This window comes from Mustela erminea, chromosome 4, assembly GCF_009829155.1.
Source record: "Mustela erminea isolate mMusErm1 chromosome 4, mMusErm1.Pri, whole genome shotgun sequence".
In the NCBI taxonomy this organism is placed as follows: Eukaryota; Metazoa; Chordata; class Mammalia; order Carnivora; family Mustelidae; genus Mustela; species Mustela erminea.
Window position 1 is genome coordinate 52,996,474 of NC_045617.1, and position 16,552 is coordinate 53,013,025.

The window sequence follows — 16,552 nt, forward strand, 5'->3', positions numbered from 1 at the left end:
TTTCTAGGAGCAAGACTTGCTGCTGATACTCAGTGAGTGTGTATTGATAAGGTTATAATTTATAAAGCAGACCATCTCTTTCTTTAGTTGGCTTTGTAAGCCCTCTTCCATTCACATGAAGCACCTGAAGAAATTTTACAACTACCCAGATTTCCATACAGTTTCCTTTTGTTAAGCTCCATCTATTCTGGTTATGCAATATGGAGTTACATTTCTGGGAATATTTAGTTGTGCCAATTCCTAAGAATTTACCTTGGAAATCCAGGGGTTTAGGGTTGGAAGGGGTTAGTTGCAGTTGACAAGTTAACAGAAACTCTTCTAAACTTTGTCAGACTCAACCCTCTACTCCTTTCTACATAATTTATTGGGAGTATAGGATTCCTTTTTCCCTCTAGTGAGATACTGCCTCACATATTTTACTACTCTTTGAAGCACAGTTGTTCTCCAATAGTTCATTCTTAACATTTCAAAGAAGCTTCAGATGTTTTCCTTAGGTTTATTAATCATAAAGGCATTATAGAACCTTTTCAGAGAAACTCCACCTGGCCTTTTCTTGTTTGGTCCTTCCATAAGCCTGATTACTCAGCGTTTTTGTAATTTTCCACTCATGTTTGGAAACTTGCACATTGGTATAGAGAACACTTTTAAGTTAGGGTTATTCAAAATCAACTAGTGTAACAATATGCACGAGACGCAACTGTTGCCCCTGCCTGGCAGTAAATAAAATAAATAGAAAAATGAACCCATTAGAATGCCCTTGTGAAACATCAGAAACTTCGGGGACCTCTCAATAATCCCTGATCAATATTGGAAAACCATTTAATGCCACTCTAAAACATTAAGACTTGCAGTCTAGCTTTGAGACACTTAAATGAGTAAGCAAAACTCTAAGTGGAAATCTGATACATAATACTTTTTGGCCTTTCAGAGATAACAAATCACAAAACCATAGAATATTCAGAACAGGATCTAAGATCCAAAATCAGCTGAACTTCAACCTCTGAAGATCTACTCACTCTACCTTACAAAAGGCATTTGTTTATTCATCTTATCAAGACTGTGTTAAGAATCTACATTTTGAATGACATTAAATACTTCTTTTCCTGTAGGCAGAAATGGCTGAGAATGAACAGCCTTCTATATGTTTGTTATTTTATTTTGCAAATATTAAACCAATGCATTTTATTTCTACCTCCTTCCTGAAATAATTTTTTAATTTGCAGTCTTTTACCTTATTTTTTTTTCTTTTCAAAGATTTATTCATTTATTCTAGAGAAAGAGACAACACAAGTGGGAGGGCAGAAGGAGAGGGAGAGAGAATCTTGAGCAGACTGGTGCTGAGTGTGTGGAGCCTGACGTGGGGTTCGATCCCTAGACACTGAGATCATGACCTCAGCCAAAACCAAGAGTCAGATGCTTAACTGAATACACCACCCAGGCGCCCCTGTAGTCTTTTACTTTTAAAGCTTAGTCTTGAGGTTTAGCCATTGAGGATAAGCGGGCAGTCTACTGGACTTCTTTACGAAGACAATAGCGTTGAAAGCAAAGCTTTGTGGAGTTGAGAGGTGTTTGTTTGGGGGTTTTGTTTTGTTTTGTTTTGCTCTTCTCAGTCTCCTTCAGCTTTAGATTTAACTTAGCAAAAGGAAAGTCTGGAAAACTTCCCATAGTGAAGAGAAGGATACCTCTTCTTAGGCCATTTACGACATTTGAGCCATTTCCCTCTCTGGGCTTTCCCAGAAGAGGAGCAGGTTTGTTAAGTATCTGTGTGGGAGGCTATTTCCATTTAGCATCTGAAAGAGATTGCCCTGTGGGCTGAGACTAACATGGGACTAAATAAGTCCCAATAGTCTGAATTTGACTGTGCATTGTGGCTAGGAGAGCCCTCGAAGTTTAGCTTTCCTGGACTTCTCCCCCATCCCATGTAGCATAAATACAACCCAGGAGTTACTGAAATTTCTGGAAGAGGAGCTTACAAAGCAGCTAGGTTGATCTGATTTACAGCATGTTCCATTGTGGTAATAGTATGCTTTCTTGTCACTCCCACAAATGTCTTGATTTGTATTATAAATTTTACTGTCAACCTAACCGTGGAGCCTGCTGAGATAGGAGTAGTTCTGAAGCAGAGGCAGGGGATGGGCCTTTGGGCCAGGCGGTTGGATATAGGAAATGTCACAGATGTGGGGAGCCCTATAGCACTGCCAAGAGCTGAGCTGGGGCTCCATTAACTAGGGAATGCTACTGAGTTGTTAGTCAGCTAAGAGACCAAGATCAAGGATGATTCCAGCAAAGGAGTTTAGTCACGGATACCAACAGAACAAGCAGCAACCAGATGGGCCTGGACAACAAGCCCAAGACTGGGGCACTTCAGTGGTTCTGTGTCCACACTTCCCAACACCATCTTGGGTAGCAGAAATGTGTATGTACCTGCATATGTGCTGGTACACATGGATATGGTGGAGGTGAAGGTGGTGAAATCTGCATTTCTTTTCTACAGGGGTCAACACATTACCTAAAAAGTCAGTTTTAAATACAGAATGGAGCTAAGTTTTAAATAGTCTTTTAATAGTCTTTTAATTCCCCCTCCTTTCACTAGCTGAAAGAGGCTTGTGAGAAAGCTCAGAGCACTTTCAGTCAAGTCAAAGGAACAACATTACTCTTTGCATGTCTGAGTTGCAACATGCAAATACCTTTGTGGCTCCGCTAAAGGTATGTAAAAGCAGTCTGGGGCACTCGTTAAACAAAGGGCCAGTGGAGTTAGTCCGCTTGGACTCTAATGTCAGTTCTGCCAGTTAGAAGCTGTATGATCTTATACTAATTACCTGACTTCCCTGAGTTTTTATTCTTCTGTGTATAAAGTGGAAATGACAATTACACTTAACTCTAGGCAGTATTAAATGAGATATATGCACTGGATATATACTGTCAATGAATGTTACCTATTGTTATTGTTACTCTAAGAGGTACAGCTGTCTAATAAATTACATACCTTACAAGTATATTTGTTTGCATCAATCTTACCTCTACTAAAAGAATTCAAACTCTTTAAATGCACCAAAGTTTCTTTTATTTGTACCCCTCACAGCACAAGTTCTCCATGTACTAGAGATTCTCAGTAAATATCTGAGATTATCAGATTATCTCAGATATTTACTGAGGTTGTTTCCATTGTGGGATTGTCTCCATTGAAACAGCTGTTGACCATAGAGGGCTCAAATTCTGCATAATATAGTACAAGTTATTTTGATTCTCTCTCTCACCTTTAATATCTAATCTATCGGCAAACATTGGGTTTTCTGATTCCAAGCACACTTTAAATCCATTTGCTTCTCCCATTTCCATTGCTAGCACTCCATTTCAAACCACTGTGGTCTTTCACCTCGATTCCTGCAATAGTCTCATTTGTAGCCTCTTTTTCATTCTTGATTCTCTCCAATCTTTGTTTTGTTTTGTTTTATAGCAAATGGAGTTTATATAAATCAGAGCATATCATTCCCTTACTTAAAATACTTTAAGATCTTAGAATAAACCCCAACTTTTTAAAAAACTGCAATCTATGAAGTCCCAAAGTAGGAGCTATAATTGAAACTCTGATAGATGCCAAATCAGCAACATAAATGAATGAAAAAGGCTGGGTGGGGACAGTGGCAAACAGGAGGTCACAGGCCTTGTCTCAAGGGGGTAGATCTAGCTGCAGGTGGCCATGTAAGAATGCAAGCCCGCTGCTGACAGATCTTTTGAATTTTTTGAAGATCTAGAAATTATTATGTGATATCTCCTTATTTTCAACTTTGCCAATTAGTATAACAAAACACACGTAGTATATATGGGGTCCAGGCCTAAGACCTCTGCTCTGTGTGACTGGGCTCCTTTGCAGATTTCCAAACTTCTCTCTACCATTACCTTTTCTGTTTCTTGAAGGTTCTGTACTCTGCTCCACATAAGTGCCTTTGGACGTGCTATTCCCTCTACTGGATTACTCTTCCTCTCTACAGGTTACATCCGCCTTATCCTTCAGGTCTGTTTAGAATGGCATCTTCTCAAACAGGCCTTCTCTTACAAGAGTCCCTAACTTAGCTCTGGTTACTCAGAAGGCAGAACCCAAAACAAAGATTATGTACTAAGCTTTATTTGCTAGGTAGAATCCTAGGGCTTTATGAAGAGACATTGCTGGGTGGACTTTGTGGATTAACTGTTAGCTATTCTAAGGGATTACCAGTCTGGGTTATTGTAACATCCTGCATTGGGGATTCTTAGACAAGAGTAATGTACCTTTGCTCATCAAGCCTACTAAAACCTGGTTTGTGGTAATGCATTCTTAGCATAGGTTATCTTTTCCCTTATCTAGAGCCAGGCCAAGATGGATAAGTTTCCTTCTTATTTCCTATGCTTGTATTTTTTTTTTTTTTTTAACTCCAAGAGTCCTAGCTTTATTCAGGAGACTCAGTTCCAGATCCTAATCTCTGGGACCCGAGGCTTCATCTTCTATTTCTACCTTGTCACTAAAATCTAGTGGTTTCTGAGACTAATTGCCCTCCTGCTCCTCAGGCCCCAGGGACCTCACTGTCAATTTTCACTCACTATTCTGGTTTTAATTCCCTCTTTGCTTTTGGCCCTTAGAAGTTTTCCATAGCTTCTTTCAGGCTCAGCTAGATTTAAAAAACCATGCTTGTGAGATTCGAGTGGGAATTTCTGGTGTTTTGTAGTGAGGAGGCTTTTTGGATTTTTGGACTAGATGGTCCAGTATTTTTGAAAACAGAAGTCACACACTGATATCATGTATTTGTTGGTTTGATTTTTTTCCCCCTCCCCCAAATGACAGTTCTTTAAAAAAAAATTTTTTTTTTAAAGATTTTATTTATTTATTTGACAGAGAGAGATCACAAGTAGGCAGATAGGTGGCAGAGAGAGAGGGGGAAGCAGGCTCCCTGCTGAGCAGAGAGCCCGATGCGGGGCTTGATCCCAGGACTCTGGGATCATGACCTGAGCTGAAAGCAGAGGCTTTAACCCACTGAGCCACCCAGGTGCCCCCCCTTTTAAAATTTTTTCAAAAAGATTTTATTTATTCATTTGAGAAAGAGAGACAGAGAGATCACAAGCAGGGAGAGAGGCAGAAGGAGAGTGAGAAGCAGTCTCCCCGCTGAGCTGGGAGCCCAACATGGGGCTGGATCCCAGGACCTGGAGATCATGACCTGAGCCAAAGGCAGATGCCCAACCATCTGAGCCACACAGACACCTCCCAAATGACAGTTCTACAAGGCAAAAATCTTATCTGTTTGTGCCACACAGTGTTTGGTACATAGTTGGTACTCATGACATGTTTGAAGGAATGAATTCTGATAATGTTAGTGTGGAATTGGAGGTGTGACTCTGCTCTAAATTCCAGAGAAGAGTGGCTCTGTTTTACTCAGCTTTGTCTTCCCAGGAAACTTAATTCAGGCTCAAGAACAGAGAGGATGTTTTCTATAAGTATTTGGTTGTTAGTTTATCTTTATTGATGTAAAAAAGAATTACAAGAATAAATAGCATCTTTAAATTAAATTACTTTAGGAATGTTAAGACGGATATTTACGGTATTGTTTTTCAAAGTTTCCCTCATCCCTGAAGCTACAAGTCATTTTTTTCTCTGTATATTTCTTTTAGCTCCTCTTGCTTTGTCCATTTTGCTGTGTATCTGCCTTATCTTCATTGCCAGACTCCGAGCTCTAGAGGGTGGTTCCTGTCTGTGTTACTGTTTTTTAATCTTCTAGTGCATGTAAGATTTTCAACCTTGGCACCATTGACACCGTGGCCAGATAATTCTTTGTTTGGGGCAACTGTTCTGTGTATTGTAGGATATTTAGCCTCATTCTGGGCCTCTACCCACTGGATGCCAGGAGAATCCTTTGTTGTGACAATCAAAAGTGTCTCCAGGCTGTCCCCTGGGGGACAAAAGTGGTCTCAGTTGAGAACCATTGCTTCAGAGTTCTTTGCACAGAGCAAGTGCTACCCATTTGTTTATTACATAAATTCTATCGCAAATTTTGATTAATCCCACAAAAGGAAACATGACTTAAGCCTTCTTGAGGAAACTCAAGAAGGACCAGACCTCTTGTTTGCGGCTCTAACCCAGCACTAGGATGAATTACCCTCCCGTCAGCACTCACTGTCCAAGCCCTCCTTAAAGCCTGCCCTCCCGTTCTCATCGATCTACTTATAATCTCAAAACGTTTGGAGGTTTCTAGTTTTGGTGTGCAGCTTATGTCCATTACTTCCATAATGCATATTCATTTTCTGATAAATGGCGTTGGTCAAATGGACATTCCAATGTACCTGCCTTACAGATGGTAGACTTTCTCAGCACACAGAGACCTAGAAGATTAGAATACTATATGTTGGCATAAATGAGCAAAACTTGGAACTATAACTTTTTTCCCCTTTAGCCAGACTACAATTAACTCAATTAGCATTTTAAAAAAAAGAAACACTCCTGCTTTCCTCTTTTTTGCATGTTTTACAGTGTTTTTAACGGTTTAGAATTATGTATAAAAATCTAAGCAATAAATTATGTCTTGTAAAAATGAGGTATAGATTAGAAACAAAGCTTATAACAAGTAAGACGTTTTGGTAACACAAATAATTTTAAGCAATAAAAATAGTTTTAGATAATGAAAATTGGTGCCGTGGACCCCCAGAATGCTCTTGCCTTCTCTTTTTTCTCAACTTCATTCCCACTCCTGTGGTGTCGCCTCCCTGTCGTCTTATGTACGGTGATGGTGGAGGGTCCAGAACAGCGGTGGGGTGTGTAAATGAAATTCCACATCTCTACTTGACAATTGAAGAAACAGGCACAGAGAGATGAAGTCATTTTTTTAAAAACTGTCTCTCTAATTGAGGTCAGAGCAAAGTCTCCTTTTTCCCAGGGCTCTTTCTACTCTAAGACATAGTCAGTTAGTGATGTCATATTCCAGATATTGCTGGGGAAGTGCAAAAAGTATTTCTCTCTCCCCTATCGCTAAAGTCAACAGCAACACAATGGCTGGAAACTTTCCTCAGGTAAGCCCTAACGATGAAGATCGTTCCTCCTGGCACCATGCAGAATTTCCAGGCAGAACCAAACACAGTCTAAGGCTCAGAGGGAAAATGTCACAGGAGAAAGTTACAGTAGCAAATGCAATGATGTAATGTTATGAAGAATTAAGACAGTTGTAAGGATGAAAAAGTAGAAAAAGCATGGAAAGCAAAGCAATGCTAGTTCATTTTGAAGAATCATGAAAAGAAGACCTTTTTTTTTTTTCTTGTAAGCAAATATTAAGAGGAATTCAATAAGTGAAACTGAATGCCAGACTCACACCAGACAAAATTCAACCGTGTTCATTTGCTTAATTATTACATTATTTGGGGTCAATTCACTGAAATCCTGAATAATCACCAGAAAGGAAAGTCATGCCAAACACAAGTTTTTATGTTTCTACCTCAGCAAAATATTTTTCTAAAATATTTTATTTATTTATTTGACAGAGAGAGAGAGAGATCCCAAGTAGGCAGGCAGAGAGTGAGAGTGGGAAGCAGGCTCCCCACTGAGCAGAGAAAGCCTGATGTGGGGCTCAATTCCAGGACCCTGAGATCATCACCTGAACCAAAGGCAGAAGCTTATCCCACTGAGCCAGCCAGGTGCCCCTCTACCTCAGCAAAATATTGAACAAGGATCCCGTGAAAAATGATTTTAAATAATCTTATTTTCCTACTATCAAAACAAATGTCAATTAAAAAAATTGAGAAAAAATACAGAGGGTAACCATTGTAAACATTATGGCTTATATATTTCATATATAAATATACATTTACATGTATATACAAATATATGTATGTATTTCTATAGAAATATATATGCATAACACATGAGGAAATATCTGTATTTATATCATAACTATATCTATCCCCCAATGAAATAATATCAATTCATTAATTTATTTTATTACCTGCTGTTTTCACTTTACTTTCAGTGAATTTCTTTCCAGTCTGTTAAATAATTTAATATTCTTCTGTAATGTTATTTTTTTAAAAGATTTTATTTATTTATCTGACAGACAGAGATCACAAGTAGGCAGAGAGGCAGGCAGAAAGAGAGAGAGGGAAGCAGGCTCCCGCTGAGCAGAGAGCCCGATGCGGGGCTTCATCCCAGGACCCCAGGATCATGACCTGAGCTGAAGGCAGAGGCCTTAACCCACTGAGCCGTCTAGGTGCCCCTGTAATGTTATTTTTAATGGCTAAAGACTAAGCAAGAAAATTGTAATTGTCTTAAAGAGGTCAATTTGTTTTTAAAAAATTGCTGCTTTGCAATTTTCATTCACTTTTTTACTATCTAACTCTACCTAATGATTCTAATTTCTACTTTCATTTTTATACTTGTTTAACACCAGGCTTTTTAAAGAACTTCCTTAGTCATTTCATCATATGGTTAATCTACCTCAGAGCCCTGAAGGTAAGTCACCAAAAGGAAAGCTTCAACACAAAACATTTTTAGATATTTCATCATTTCAAAAACACTTTCCTATCCCAGACTATAATGTTCCAACTCTCCCAGGAGGTGAATGAGTACCCATTTTCAGATGAAAGAGGAAAGAATACAAATATTAAGTACACAAGATGTAAAATAGATGTAAAATGGATACTAAATTCAAGTATTTCTGAGCATTTCTTGCCCTGAACTTTTCACCCTGAGGGTTGAACCCCTGTATGACATTTCCTGTTACTAACCACTTGTTGGCCCACAGCTTTTGCTGCTTAGACATCTTTGTTTCTTGATATTTTTCCCTCTCATTATCAGATAGGCAGAACAATATGTTAATGAGTTTCGTTGATAAAAGCAAGAATGAAACCTGTTTCCCCAATGATTTTAGGACTAATTTGCTTCAGGGGTCCTTTCTATTTTCCTTACCTTTTGTCTTATTCACTTTTGATCCCAGTTGCTAATAGTATGTGTTAATATTATAAAGCCAGTTGTCTTCTTGATTATCCCATGACATCAATGGAATTCCATGTGATTTCCATGTAAAGACTTGATTGGATTCAAAGAGTTCAGTTTGTGTAGATACTTTCAGGTGACAGTTACATTAATATTCACAATTAAAATAATAATTAGCATAGTAAGAACTATTCTGAAGAAATAATATAAAAGTAATTTGTATGAAAGTAGGGAGCATAGTATGATCACCTACTATTCAGCTTTAATAGCTCTCAGCTTTTGGCCAATCTTGTTTCATTATTCTCTTGTCCACGTCTCTTTCCTGACACTGGGTTGTCTTCAGGCAAATCCAAGATACTCTATTATTTCATCTGCAAATATTTCAGAAGGTAGGGACTCTTACCTTAAAATTATCCTCAATTTTTAAACTTTTTATAAAATTATAACAGACAAAAAAATACCTAAGTATACGTTAAAAAAATCACAAGTATACAGCTTGATTAATTATTGCAAATTGATCATATTGGCATAACACAAGAAATAGAATATTACCAATGTCACAGGAACCTGTCTTGTGCCCATTTCTAGTTGTGTCCGCACCTCCTAAGGATAACTGCCATTCTGACTTCCAAAACGAAAAATTTATTTTGTTTGTTTTTGAACTTGGTGTACATGGAATCGTCAGTGTACTGTTTTGGGTCTGGCTTTCTCCATTTAACATTTTTTTGAGAGATTTATCCATATTGTTACATTCAATTGTAGATTGCTCATTCTTAATTGCTGTATATAGCAAGCCATTGTCTGACTACACTACAATATATCCATTCAATTGTAGAAAGCACTCAGAGAGGGTTTATGGTGTTTGGCTATTATAAATAGTCTTAAACTATTTTATTAATCTTACAGAAAAGGTAAAGTAGTTTTGGGTGAAATAAAGTAATTTGCTAAATTCCCACAGGTAATGAGGAATGGGAGTCTGAATTCAAACTAGCTTTGTCTGACTCCAGAATCAGAGGTCTCAACCAGTGTGCTTCCAAGGCATCTTGTTTTTCAGTTAATTGTAATTATCTATATAGTGTACACATACAAACCCATAAGCTCCATGGGGAAAAGTGCTTTATTTTTCATAATTCTATGCCCAATCACTGGTTTCCCAATTCTGTGTCTGTTTCTTGGAGAGTAAATGTCCCGTCCCCTCACAGAAAATTGTTGAGTCATCCATTACAGCTAAGAATTAGAGCATCGAATCAGAGTGGAGGATGACTCTGGAATAGGAAAGGAAGAAAGAAATATACTCAAGAGAATGTTAGTTGACTCTATTGCAAAGTAGGATTCTTGTAATCTTAACAGGATATGACCCTTTACCTTTCTTTCAGAGTTAAGTTCTGTTCACCCAGTTTCAAGCAGGGCAGGGAATTGGGGATTTTAATGTCTAATACAAGCATGTAAATGCTTACTTTGCTCAAGTAAATGGAAATATCATTATCTTACAACTTTCTAAAAACCTATCCTTGGTTCTCTTTTCTCTGAAGCTGTTGGGAAAATAAATAATTTAATTGAATATTTTATGAACAAATATATAAGTGATATAATGTGTGTTTTATTAAGTGAACAGGCCAAAGTACTTATTTCATTATGAATGTGTATAGATATTACAAAGTATTAGCACTATTTATTTTAAAGTTTTGTAAGAGGTATATGTAGATTAATAAAAAATTCAAGTGTTTTTAAATTGTAAAATCTGACTATAGCAAGTGTAACACATCATTCTGATATCAAAACACTAGTTAATGTATACTGATTTCTCCTGCCATCCCCCCGTATTGTCTGATGTTTTTTCTTGTTGTTGGCTACATCTTTGAGAAGTTTTGGTTGTGAATGCATAGCTCATAAACATTTAAAAATTGCTTATCAAATCATAGGCCAAAATTATATTTTTAGAATATAATTTTAGAATTTCATTAGGCACTGAACTCATTCATCATAGAACATCATGCATTGTTTGTTTTAGAGAGAATACTGAACAGCTCATATCCTTTGCTTAAAAATAGACACTTTTTTTTTTTCCTCAAAGCAATTATCTTCTTTCCAGTCCAATTTTCTCTTCTCTGGTATTCAACAGGACTTCAGTTCCAATGAGCTTTTATTTTACTATGCTGATCATGTAGTTATGTTATTTTTTTTTTTCTATTTGCTTGAGAGCTATAGAATTTTAAATGTGTTTTTTTGGTCAGAAGCATATTTATTCAGGTATAGCAGAGTCTATATTTTTTGACTCTCAGTGATTGCCAAGAACAGGATACTGAGACTATTAAGTGTAAGGAGGCAGTTATGTGGTTAGAAACACAAATTTTTGGAACCAGACTCTCTTGTTCAAATTCTGATTCTGCTACTTATTAGCATGTAACCTGATCAAGTTACTTAAGATCTCTATACCTCAGTTTTCTTGCCTGTAAAATGGGGGATAATAATAATACCTGTCTCATTGGGTTATTGAGAATATGTATTAAGCCTTAGAAATGTGCTTGACACATAGTAAGTGTTACATAAGTATTTTTATTATTATCCTAAAATCTATTAACTTTCCTTTGCAATTTGAAAAAATTCAAAATAACTGATTTGCAATCTATGAATTTCTTTCTATAACTTTTAATAAACAAGTAATAATGATATAACTCTGTCCAGAAAGCCTAGAAACATTTTCTGTAAGTTTTGAATAACATGCTCTAAAAGTTTTTTCATCTTTATATTGTTCATTTGCTCATTTAATCATTCCTATTTATTGAACACTTGCTGTGGTGCTTGATTACTCAGTAAGGAACAAACAGAAAACATTTTCTACTACCCAGGAGCTTATATCCAAGTCTCAGATCCAGGCTATAAACAATAACAGAGATGTTTGTTGTTTGGAGACTCCTCTCGTGACCCCTCACCCCTGGACTTCATTTTGAAGCAAATGACAAACTGATTAATTTTTTACTTAAAAAAAATCCCTGTGCTTCTTTAAATGAACGACATGGCAAAATTTGTGTTTTAGAAATGGATGTAGAGATAATGTGCCAACACTCTTACTTAATTCATTTGCTTTTTCCTCATTGATATTATTAACCTATATTCTTATTAAAAAGTTTCATCATGACTCATTCTTGAAGTAGGGAAATTCATCTTTAGTTTTAAGTTTATCAGATGTTCTCAGAATGCTCACACTTAAGACTTTGGGGAAAGGATCCAGCTGAACAGTAATATATTAACAAAATATGTTGAAAAATCAGTGCCTTTTTGACTGTATACAAAACACAAATTTCTAATAGCTCTTAATGACACTACTTCCACTGTGGATTATGTAGGAAATTCTTTTGTCTGAATAATCATTCCCGGGGGAAGGCTTTCAAAATAAATTCACTTTATAAAGAGGGATAGAGAATGCATATGTGTGTGTGTGTGTGTGTTTGTGTGTGTGTGTGAGAGATTGAGAGAGAGAGAGAGAGAGAGAGACTAATTGTGGGATACTGAGTTAGGCTAGCACATATGCTAAGTATAACTAAAGAACATAATTTGAAGGTAGCAACAGTATATAATTATATAAAATACTGTGTGCTGTTGCTTGTCATCACATTGATTAAAATAAATTAATAGTAACAATGGACCGCTAATCCAAGTGTTAGAGAAAACAATGGTGAGAGGACTAGGTTTTCATTAAAGAAAAAAAAAAAAAACCCACACTGAGAACTCTAATTGTCTGGATAGTTAGAGGAGAAATAACTATCCTGCTCCTGAGGGAATTATCTAGGTCCATAAAGACAAACTGGGTTATTTCCCCTTAGTTATCTTGACTTCGGGTACAATCTTCTCTGTTTCATTTTGGATTGGAGACATCTATAAAGTGAACTTTCAGTAGGAGTGAAAAGATACCTTCCTGGAGTCCTCTTTAGTGAAATGGTTCTCAACCTGGCACTATTATATGCGGGATATGTTGTGTGGGGTATGTGCATTTTCCAAACAATAATTTCTCCTTACCCAGCTCTTCGTAATATTTAAAATGTTCTCCTGGTATTTCTAAACAATGGCCTAGCCCAGTCACATACTTCCACTTCCTATCAGAACCCACTTTTTAGGGACTGTGAATAGATAGTTTCTAAAAGATCCATTAGTGTTCTAGATGAGTCCGTTAATTTCACATAAGGACACTTTTATCTTAATAGAAGTCTTTTCTAAAAATCAAGGCTGGCCCAGACCCAGGAAGACTAAGAATCTGAACAAATGTAATTTTATATATGGATAGTAGTAAATAAATTACAGGGATAAATTACAAGGATGAATGCTGTTAGTCAGGTGATGGGATGGGAAGAACTGAGATGTTTTCTAATGGGTTGAGGTATGTGTATTGGGAGGGAGTGTCAGCCAATCTTGAAGGTGAGGGTCATTTCTTTAAAAAGGACACACACACACACCCTCTTGTGAAAAGTGGTAGTCCTTCCCAGAGAGACATTAGAGTTATCTAGTACATAAGATACTTCTCACAAATATGCAATGCTTTTTTTTTTGGTTGTTTTGCTTTAGTTTCAAGATTTTATTATTTTTTTTATTTGTCAGAGAGAGAGAGTACAAGCAAGGGGAGTGACAGGCATAGCAGGCAGAGGGAGAAGCAGGGAGCAAGGAGCCCGATGCTGGACTTGATCCCAGAACCCTGGGATGATGACCTGAACCAAAGGCATACACTTAACTGACTGAGCCCCCCAGGCATACTCTGCTTGGTCTAACTTCAGTTTGCATGTCAAAAAAAGTGTATCCTTAGGCTGATAGATGGATCTTGGGTAGGGGGGGTCAACATTTATAATGGTGTTGGTGATGTTTTTATCAGGGCAATATTCTAACGTGTTAACTAATAATGGTGTGTGTGTGTGTGTGTGTGTGTGTGTGTGTGTGTGTGTGTTTGTGTGTGTCCCTTCCTACTTTACCTAGAGGGATCTCTCTTTGTTCCTCTCACTCTTAATTTCATATATATATTAAGATAGTCCCTAAAACTAGTAGAAAACACTTTTCCCCCATAAATCTTGATCTTGGCAGATTCATCCTATTTCCTGATATAAAATAAAGCCGATAAAATATCTTGAGACAGTCTTCATGTGAGAGTTCAGGGCAGAAGCGACCCTTTCCGGTTTTGGAGCCTGGAGGGTTACTGATGAGGTGAGGCTGTCGACAAGAGTTGTTTCAAGTCCTGGTTTTCCTGGAGTGTTCTCCACTTCTTACTTTGAATGAATGACCTGAGTGAGAATGCTAAGATTTTCCTCCTTAACCCTCCTCCATTCAAAAACATACTATTACAGACATTCCTTTATGTTAACCTTATTTTAATAACATTTAGGTATACAAGGTGATCAAGTCTGATAGAACAAGGTAAGTCATCTGGCTATGAAAATAACACACCGATGTAAAAAAGCGTCTGGAATGATCTCTGTCTGTGAATTTCCCCAATAACTATGGCACATTTTTAAAAGGCTGTTTTAAATTTAACAACGTCTATCTGAGAGTGCCTGCTTGAGAAAAATATTGCATCGGTACATTGCTCTGCTCGAGACAACTGCTATTTCTTCCTCAGATTTAAAGCCCCAAATCACAATCTGTATTTAAGAGCTTTGAGTAATAATTACCTCTGTGTCCTTAAAAGGATCTGCCGGTTTCCCTGCAATCTTTTACAGGGTGAGCAGAGCTATATCCACTGATAACCCAGCTGCCGAGGAACTGAGTAAAGCCGGCTCCCAACTTCTCAGCTGTTGACAGGCTTGACTTGCTGAGAACACTGGTTAAATATAGCACGCGCGAGCTCAGCTCCTCAACAAAGTCCTTGCTCCGACAGTGTTGTGAAGGGAGCAGAAGACGAGAAACCTCATCTCAGAACCCAACAACACCTAGCAACAGTTGAAAAAACTTTTAAACAAAAGTCTGGGTGGGAGATAGGCAACAGCCTCCAATTTCTGCTGATCGGGATTTCAGGGAGAAGAAGCTGCTTTTCCCTTCCCTCTACTCAGTTTCCTGCATGACTTCAGCTGTTGGCTAGTCCTAGGAAAGAAAGTGGGAAAAGCTTTTTCCTCTGTATTCGTTTGGGCTGGATAGTTTTCCAAGACTCCAGTCTCTCTGGGGCTGTGGGACAAGCCACTGGGTTCTTCAAAGGATAAACTACCTCCATAAAGGACATACCCTTGATTAAACAAGCTGCCGTCAGGTAAGCCCAAAATAAATAGCTATTTAGTCTCTTTAGAAATTTCTGCTTCTGTAAGAGGAGTGTTTTCTCAGAGTCTGTGTTGTCGGATTTCTTTGATTCTTACTGTTTCCACTATGTGATAACACATTTAAGGAATTATCATAATCATCGCGGATTATTGTGAAAGAATCAGTAACATCATCTCTTTCAGAATTACACCAATTCCTTTTTAAGCACAAAGGTTGTTATGTTGTTTTAATAGCCATCAAAATATTTCTGCCAAGTTAATGTTCTCGGGCAGGTAACAGCAATGTGGCAAAGGACAACTTCAGAGCTCCTGTCACAATTAAGGTGGCTAAACAATGGAAGAAAGATTTTTCCTAGGAGCAAAATAACATTCATTTACTGAAACTAGCTGAGCAGCTTGTGTGGTAAATGAGAGGAAAGTCCTGCATGGTGTGTGTGTTGCTGTGCTTAAGATTTGCTGCTATCTGCTTCTCCCTTTGCTGGATTCTCTGATTACACTGGTACACCTTGTGCTGGATCTGACCTGGTTACATTATAGTCACCCCCAGTGTTTCTGACTGGGCACAAAATACGACTGCTATTAAATCACTACTTTTGCAGTTGTTGAATAGAAACTACCCGGGAGAGTGCTATTTTGTGATCTAGAAAAAAAATAAACTGAGTAATTGCTTCTGTATAGATAAAACTGATTCTGATTTTTGAAACTGATATAGAATCTTCTAGAAAAAACCTTCTTTCTTAAGTTATATAAATATGTGTATAGGAGCATGTTTATGATAGTGTGAAGGAAATCCTCCTTTTCTCTGTTGGTACGTTATCTCCCCTTCCATGAGTTGCCATGCAATTTTATCAGAATTGCTTAGAGTGATTGATTTCACGTTGATTCTGACAAAAGCTGTGGCTGAATTTTAGGATATGTTTACTGATAACTGGAGTCCTGGTGTCTATAGTTGGGCTAGATTTGCGTAAGTTTATTCCTTTAAGTGAACATGATAATTTGAATGAATACTCTAATCTAAGGATGATATATGAGAAAATACAGATGTACATTTTAAAAGGAATTATTTGAGTCTATTTTGTCAACTTAAAGAAAGAATTTACCCAAGACCAGTTTTGAACAGGTGATTCATTGACAATTAAGAATGTATCTACCCTTTCAGTAAATGTCTCTATTTTCAGAAAAATTAATTAAAGCTTATATATTGAATGTGCAGGAAATGGAAATAGTACATACATTTCAGTATGTACAGTGCTTCCTGATTCTGATTGCATGACTAGTTTATGAAGTAAATGAAGATAATCATATATAATGAATGTATACAAGTATAGTGCAAAGTGCACTTTGGTAACGTTGGTATTAGAGAATGAAACTCCTGGTA

At 37.3% G+C, this 16,552-nt stretch overlaps 1 protein-coding gene across 3 annotated transcripts in view; it reads left to right on the forward strand.

Annotated features, from left to right (window-relative positions):
- Nucleotides 1-16,552, forward strand: part of FILIP1 (filamin A interacting protein 1) — a 273,938-nt gene that overhangs the window by 73,312 nt on the left and 184,074 nt on the right. The window contains exon 1 of one of the 3 annotated variants that reach the window (XM_032339245.1): nucleotides 14,664-15,167. The exons of the other annotated variants lie outside the window; for them this stretch is intronic. The gene's annotated coding sequence lies outside the window, so the exon portion shown is untranslated. Of the gene's footprint in view, nucleotides 1-14,663; nucleotides 15,168-16,552 lie in introns of those variants that run through there. 3 annotated transcript variants of the gene reach the window in all.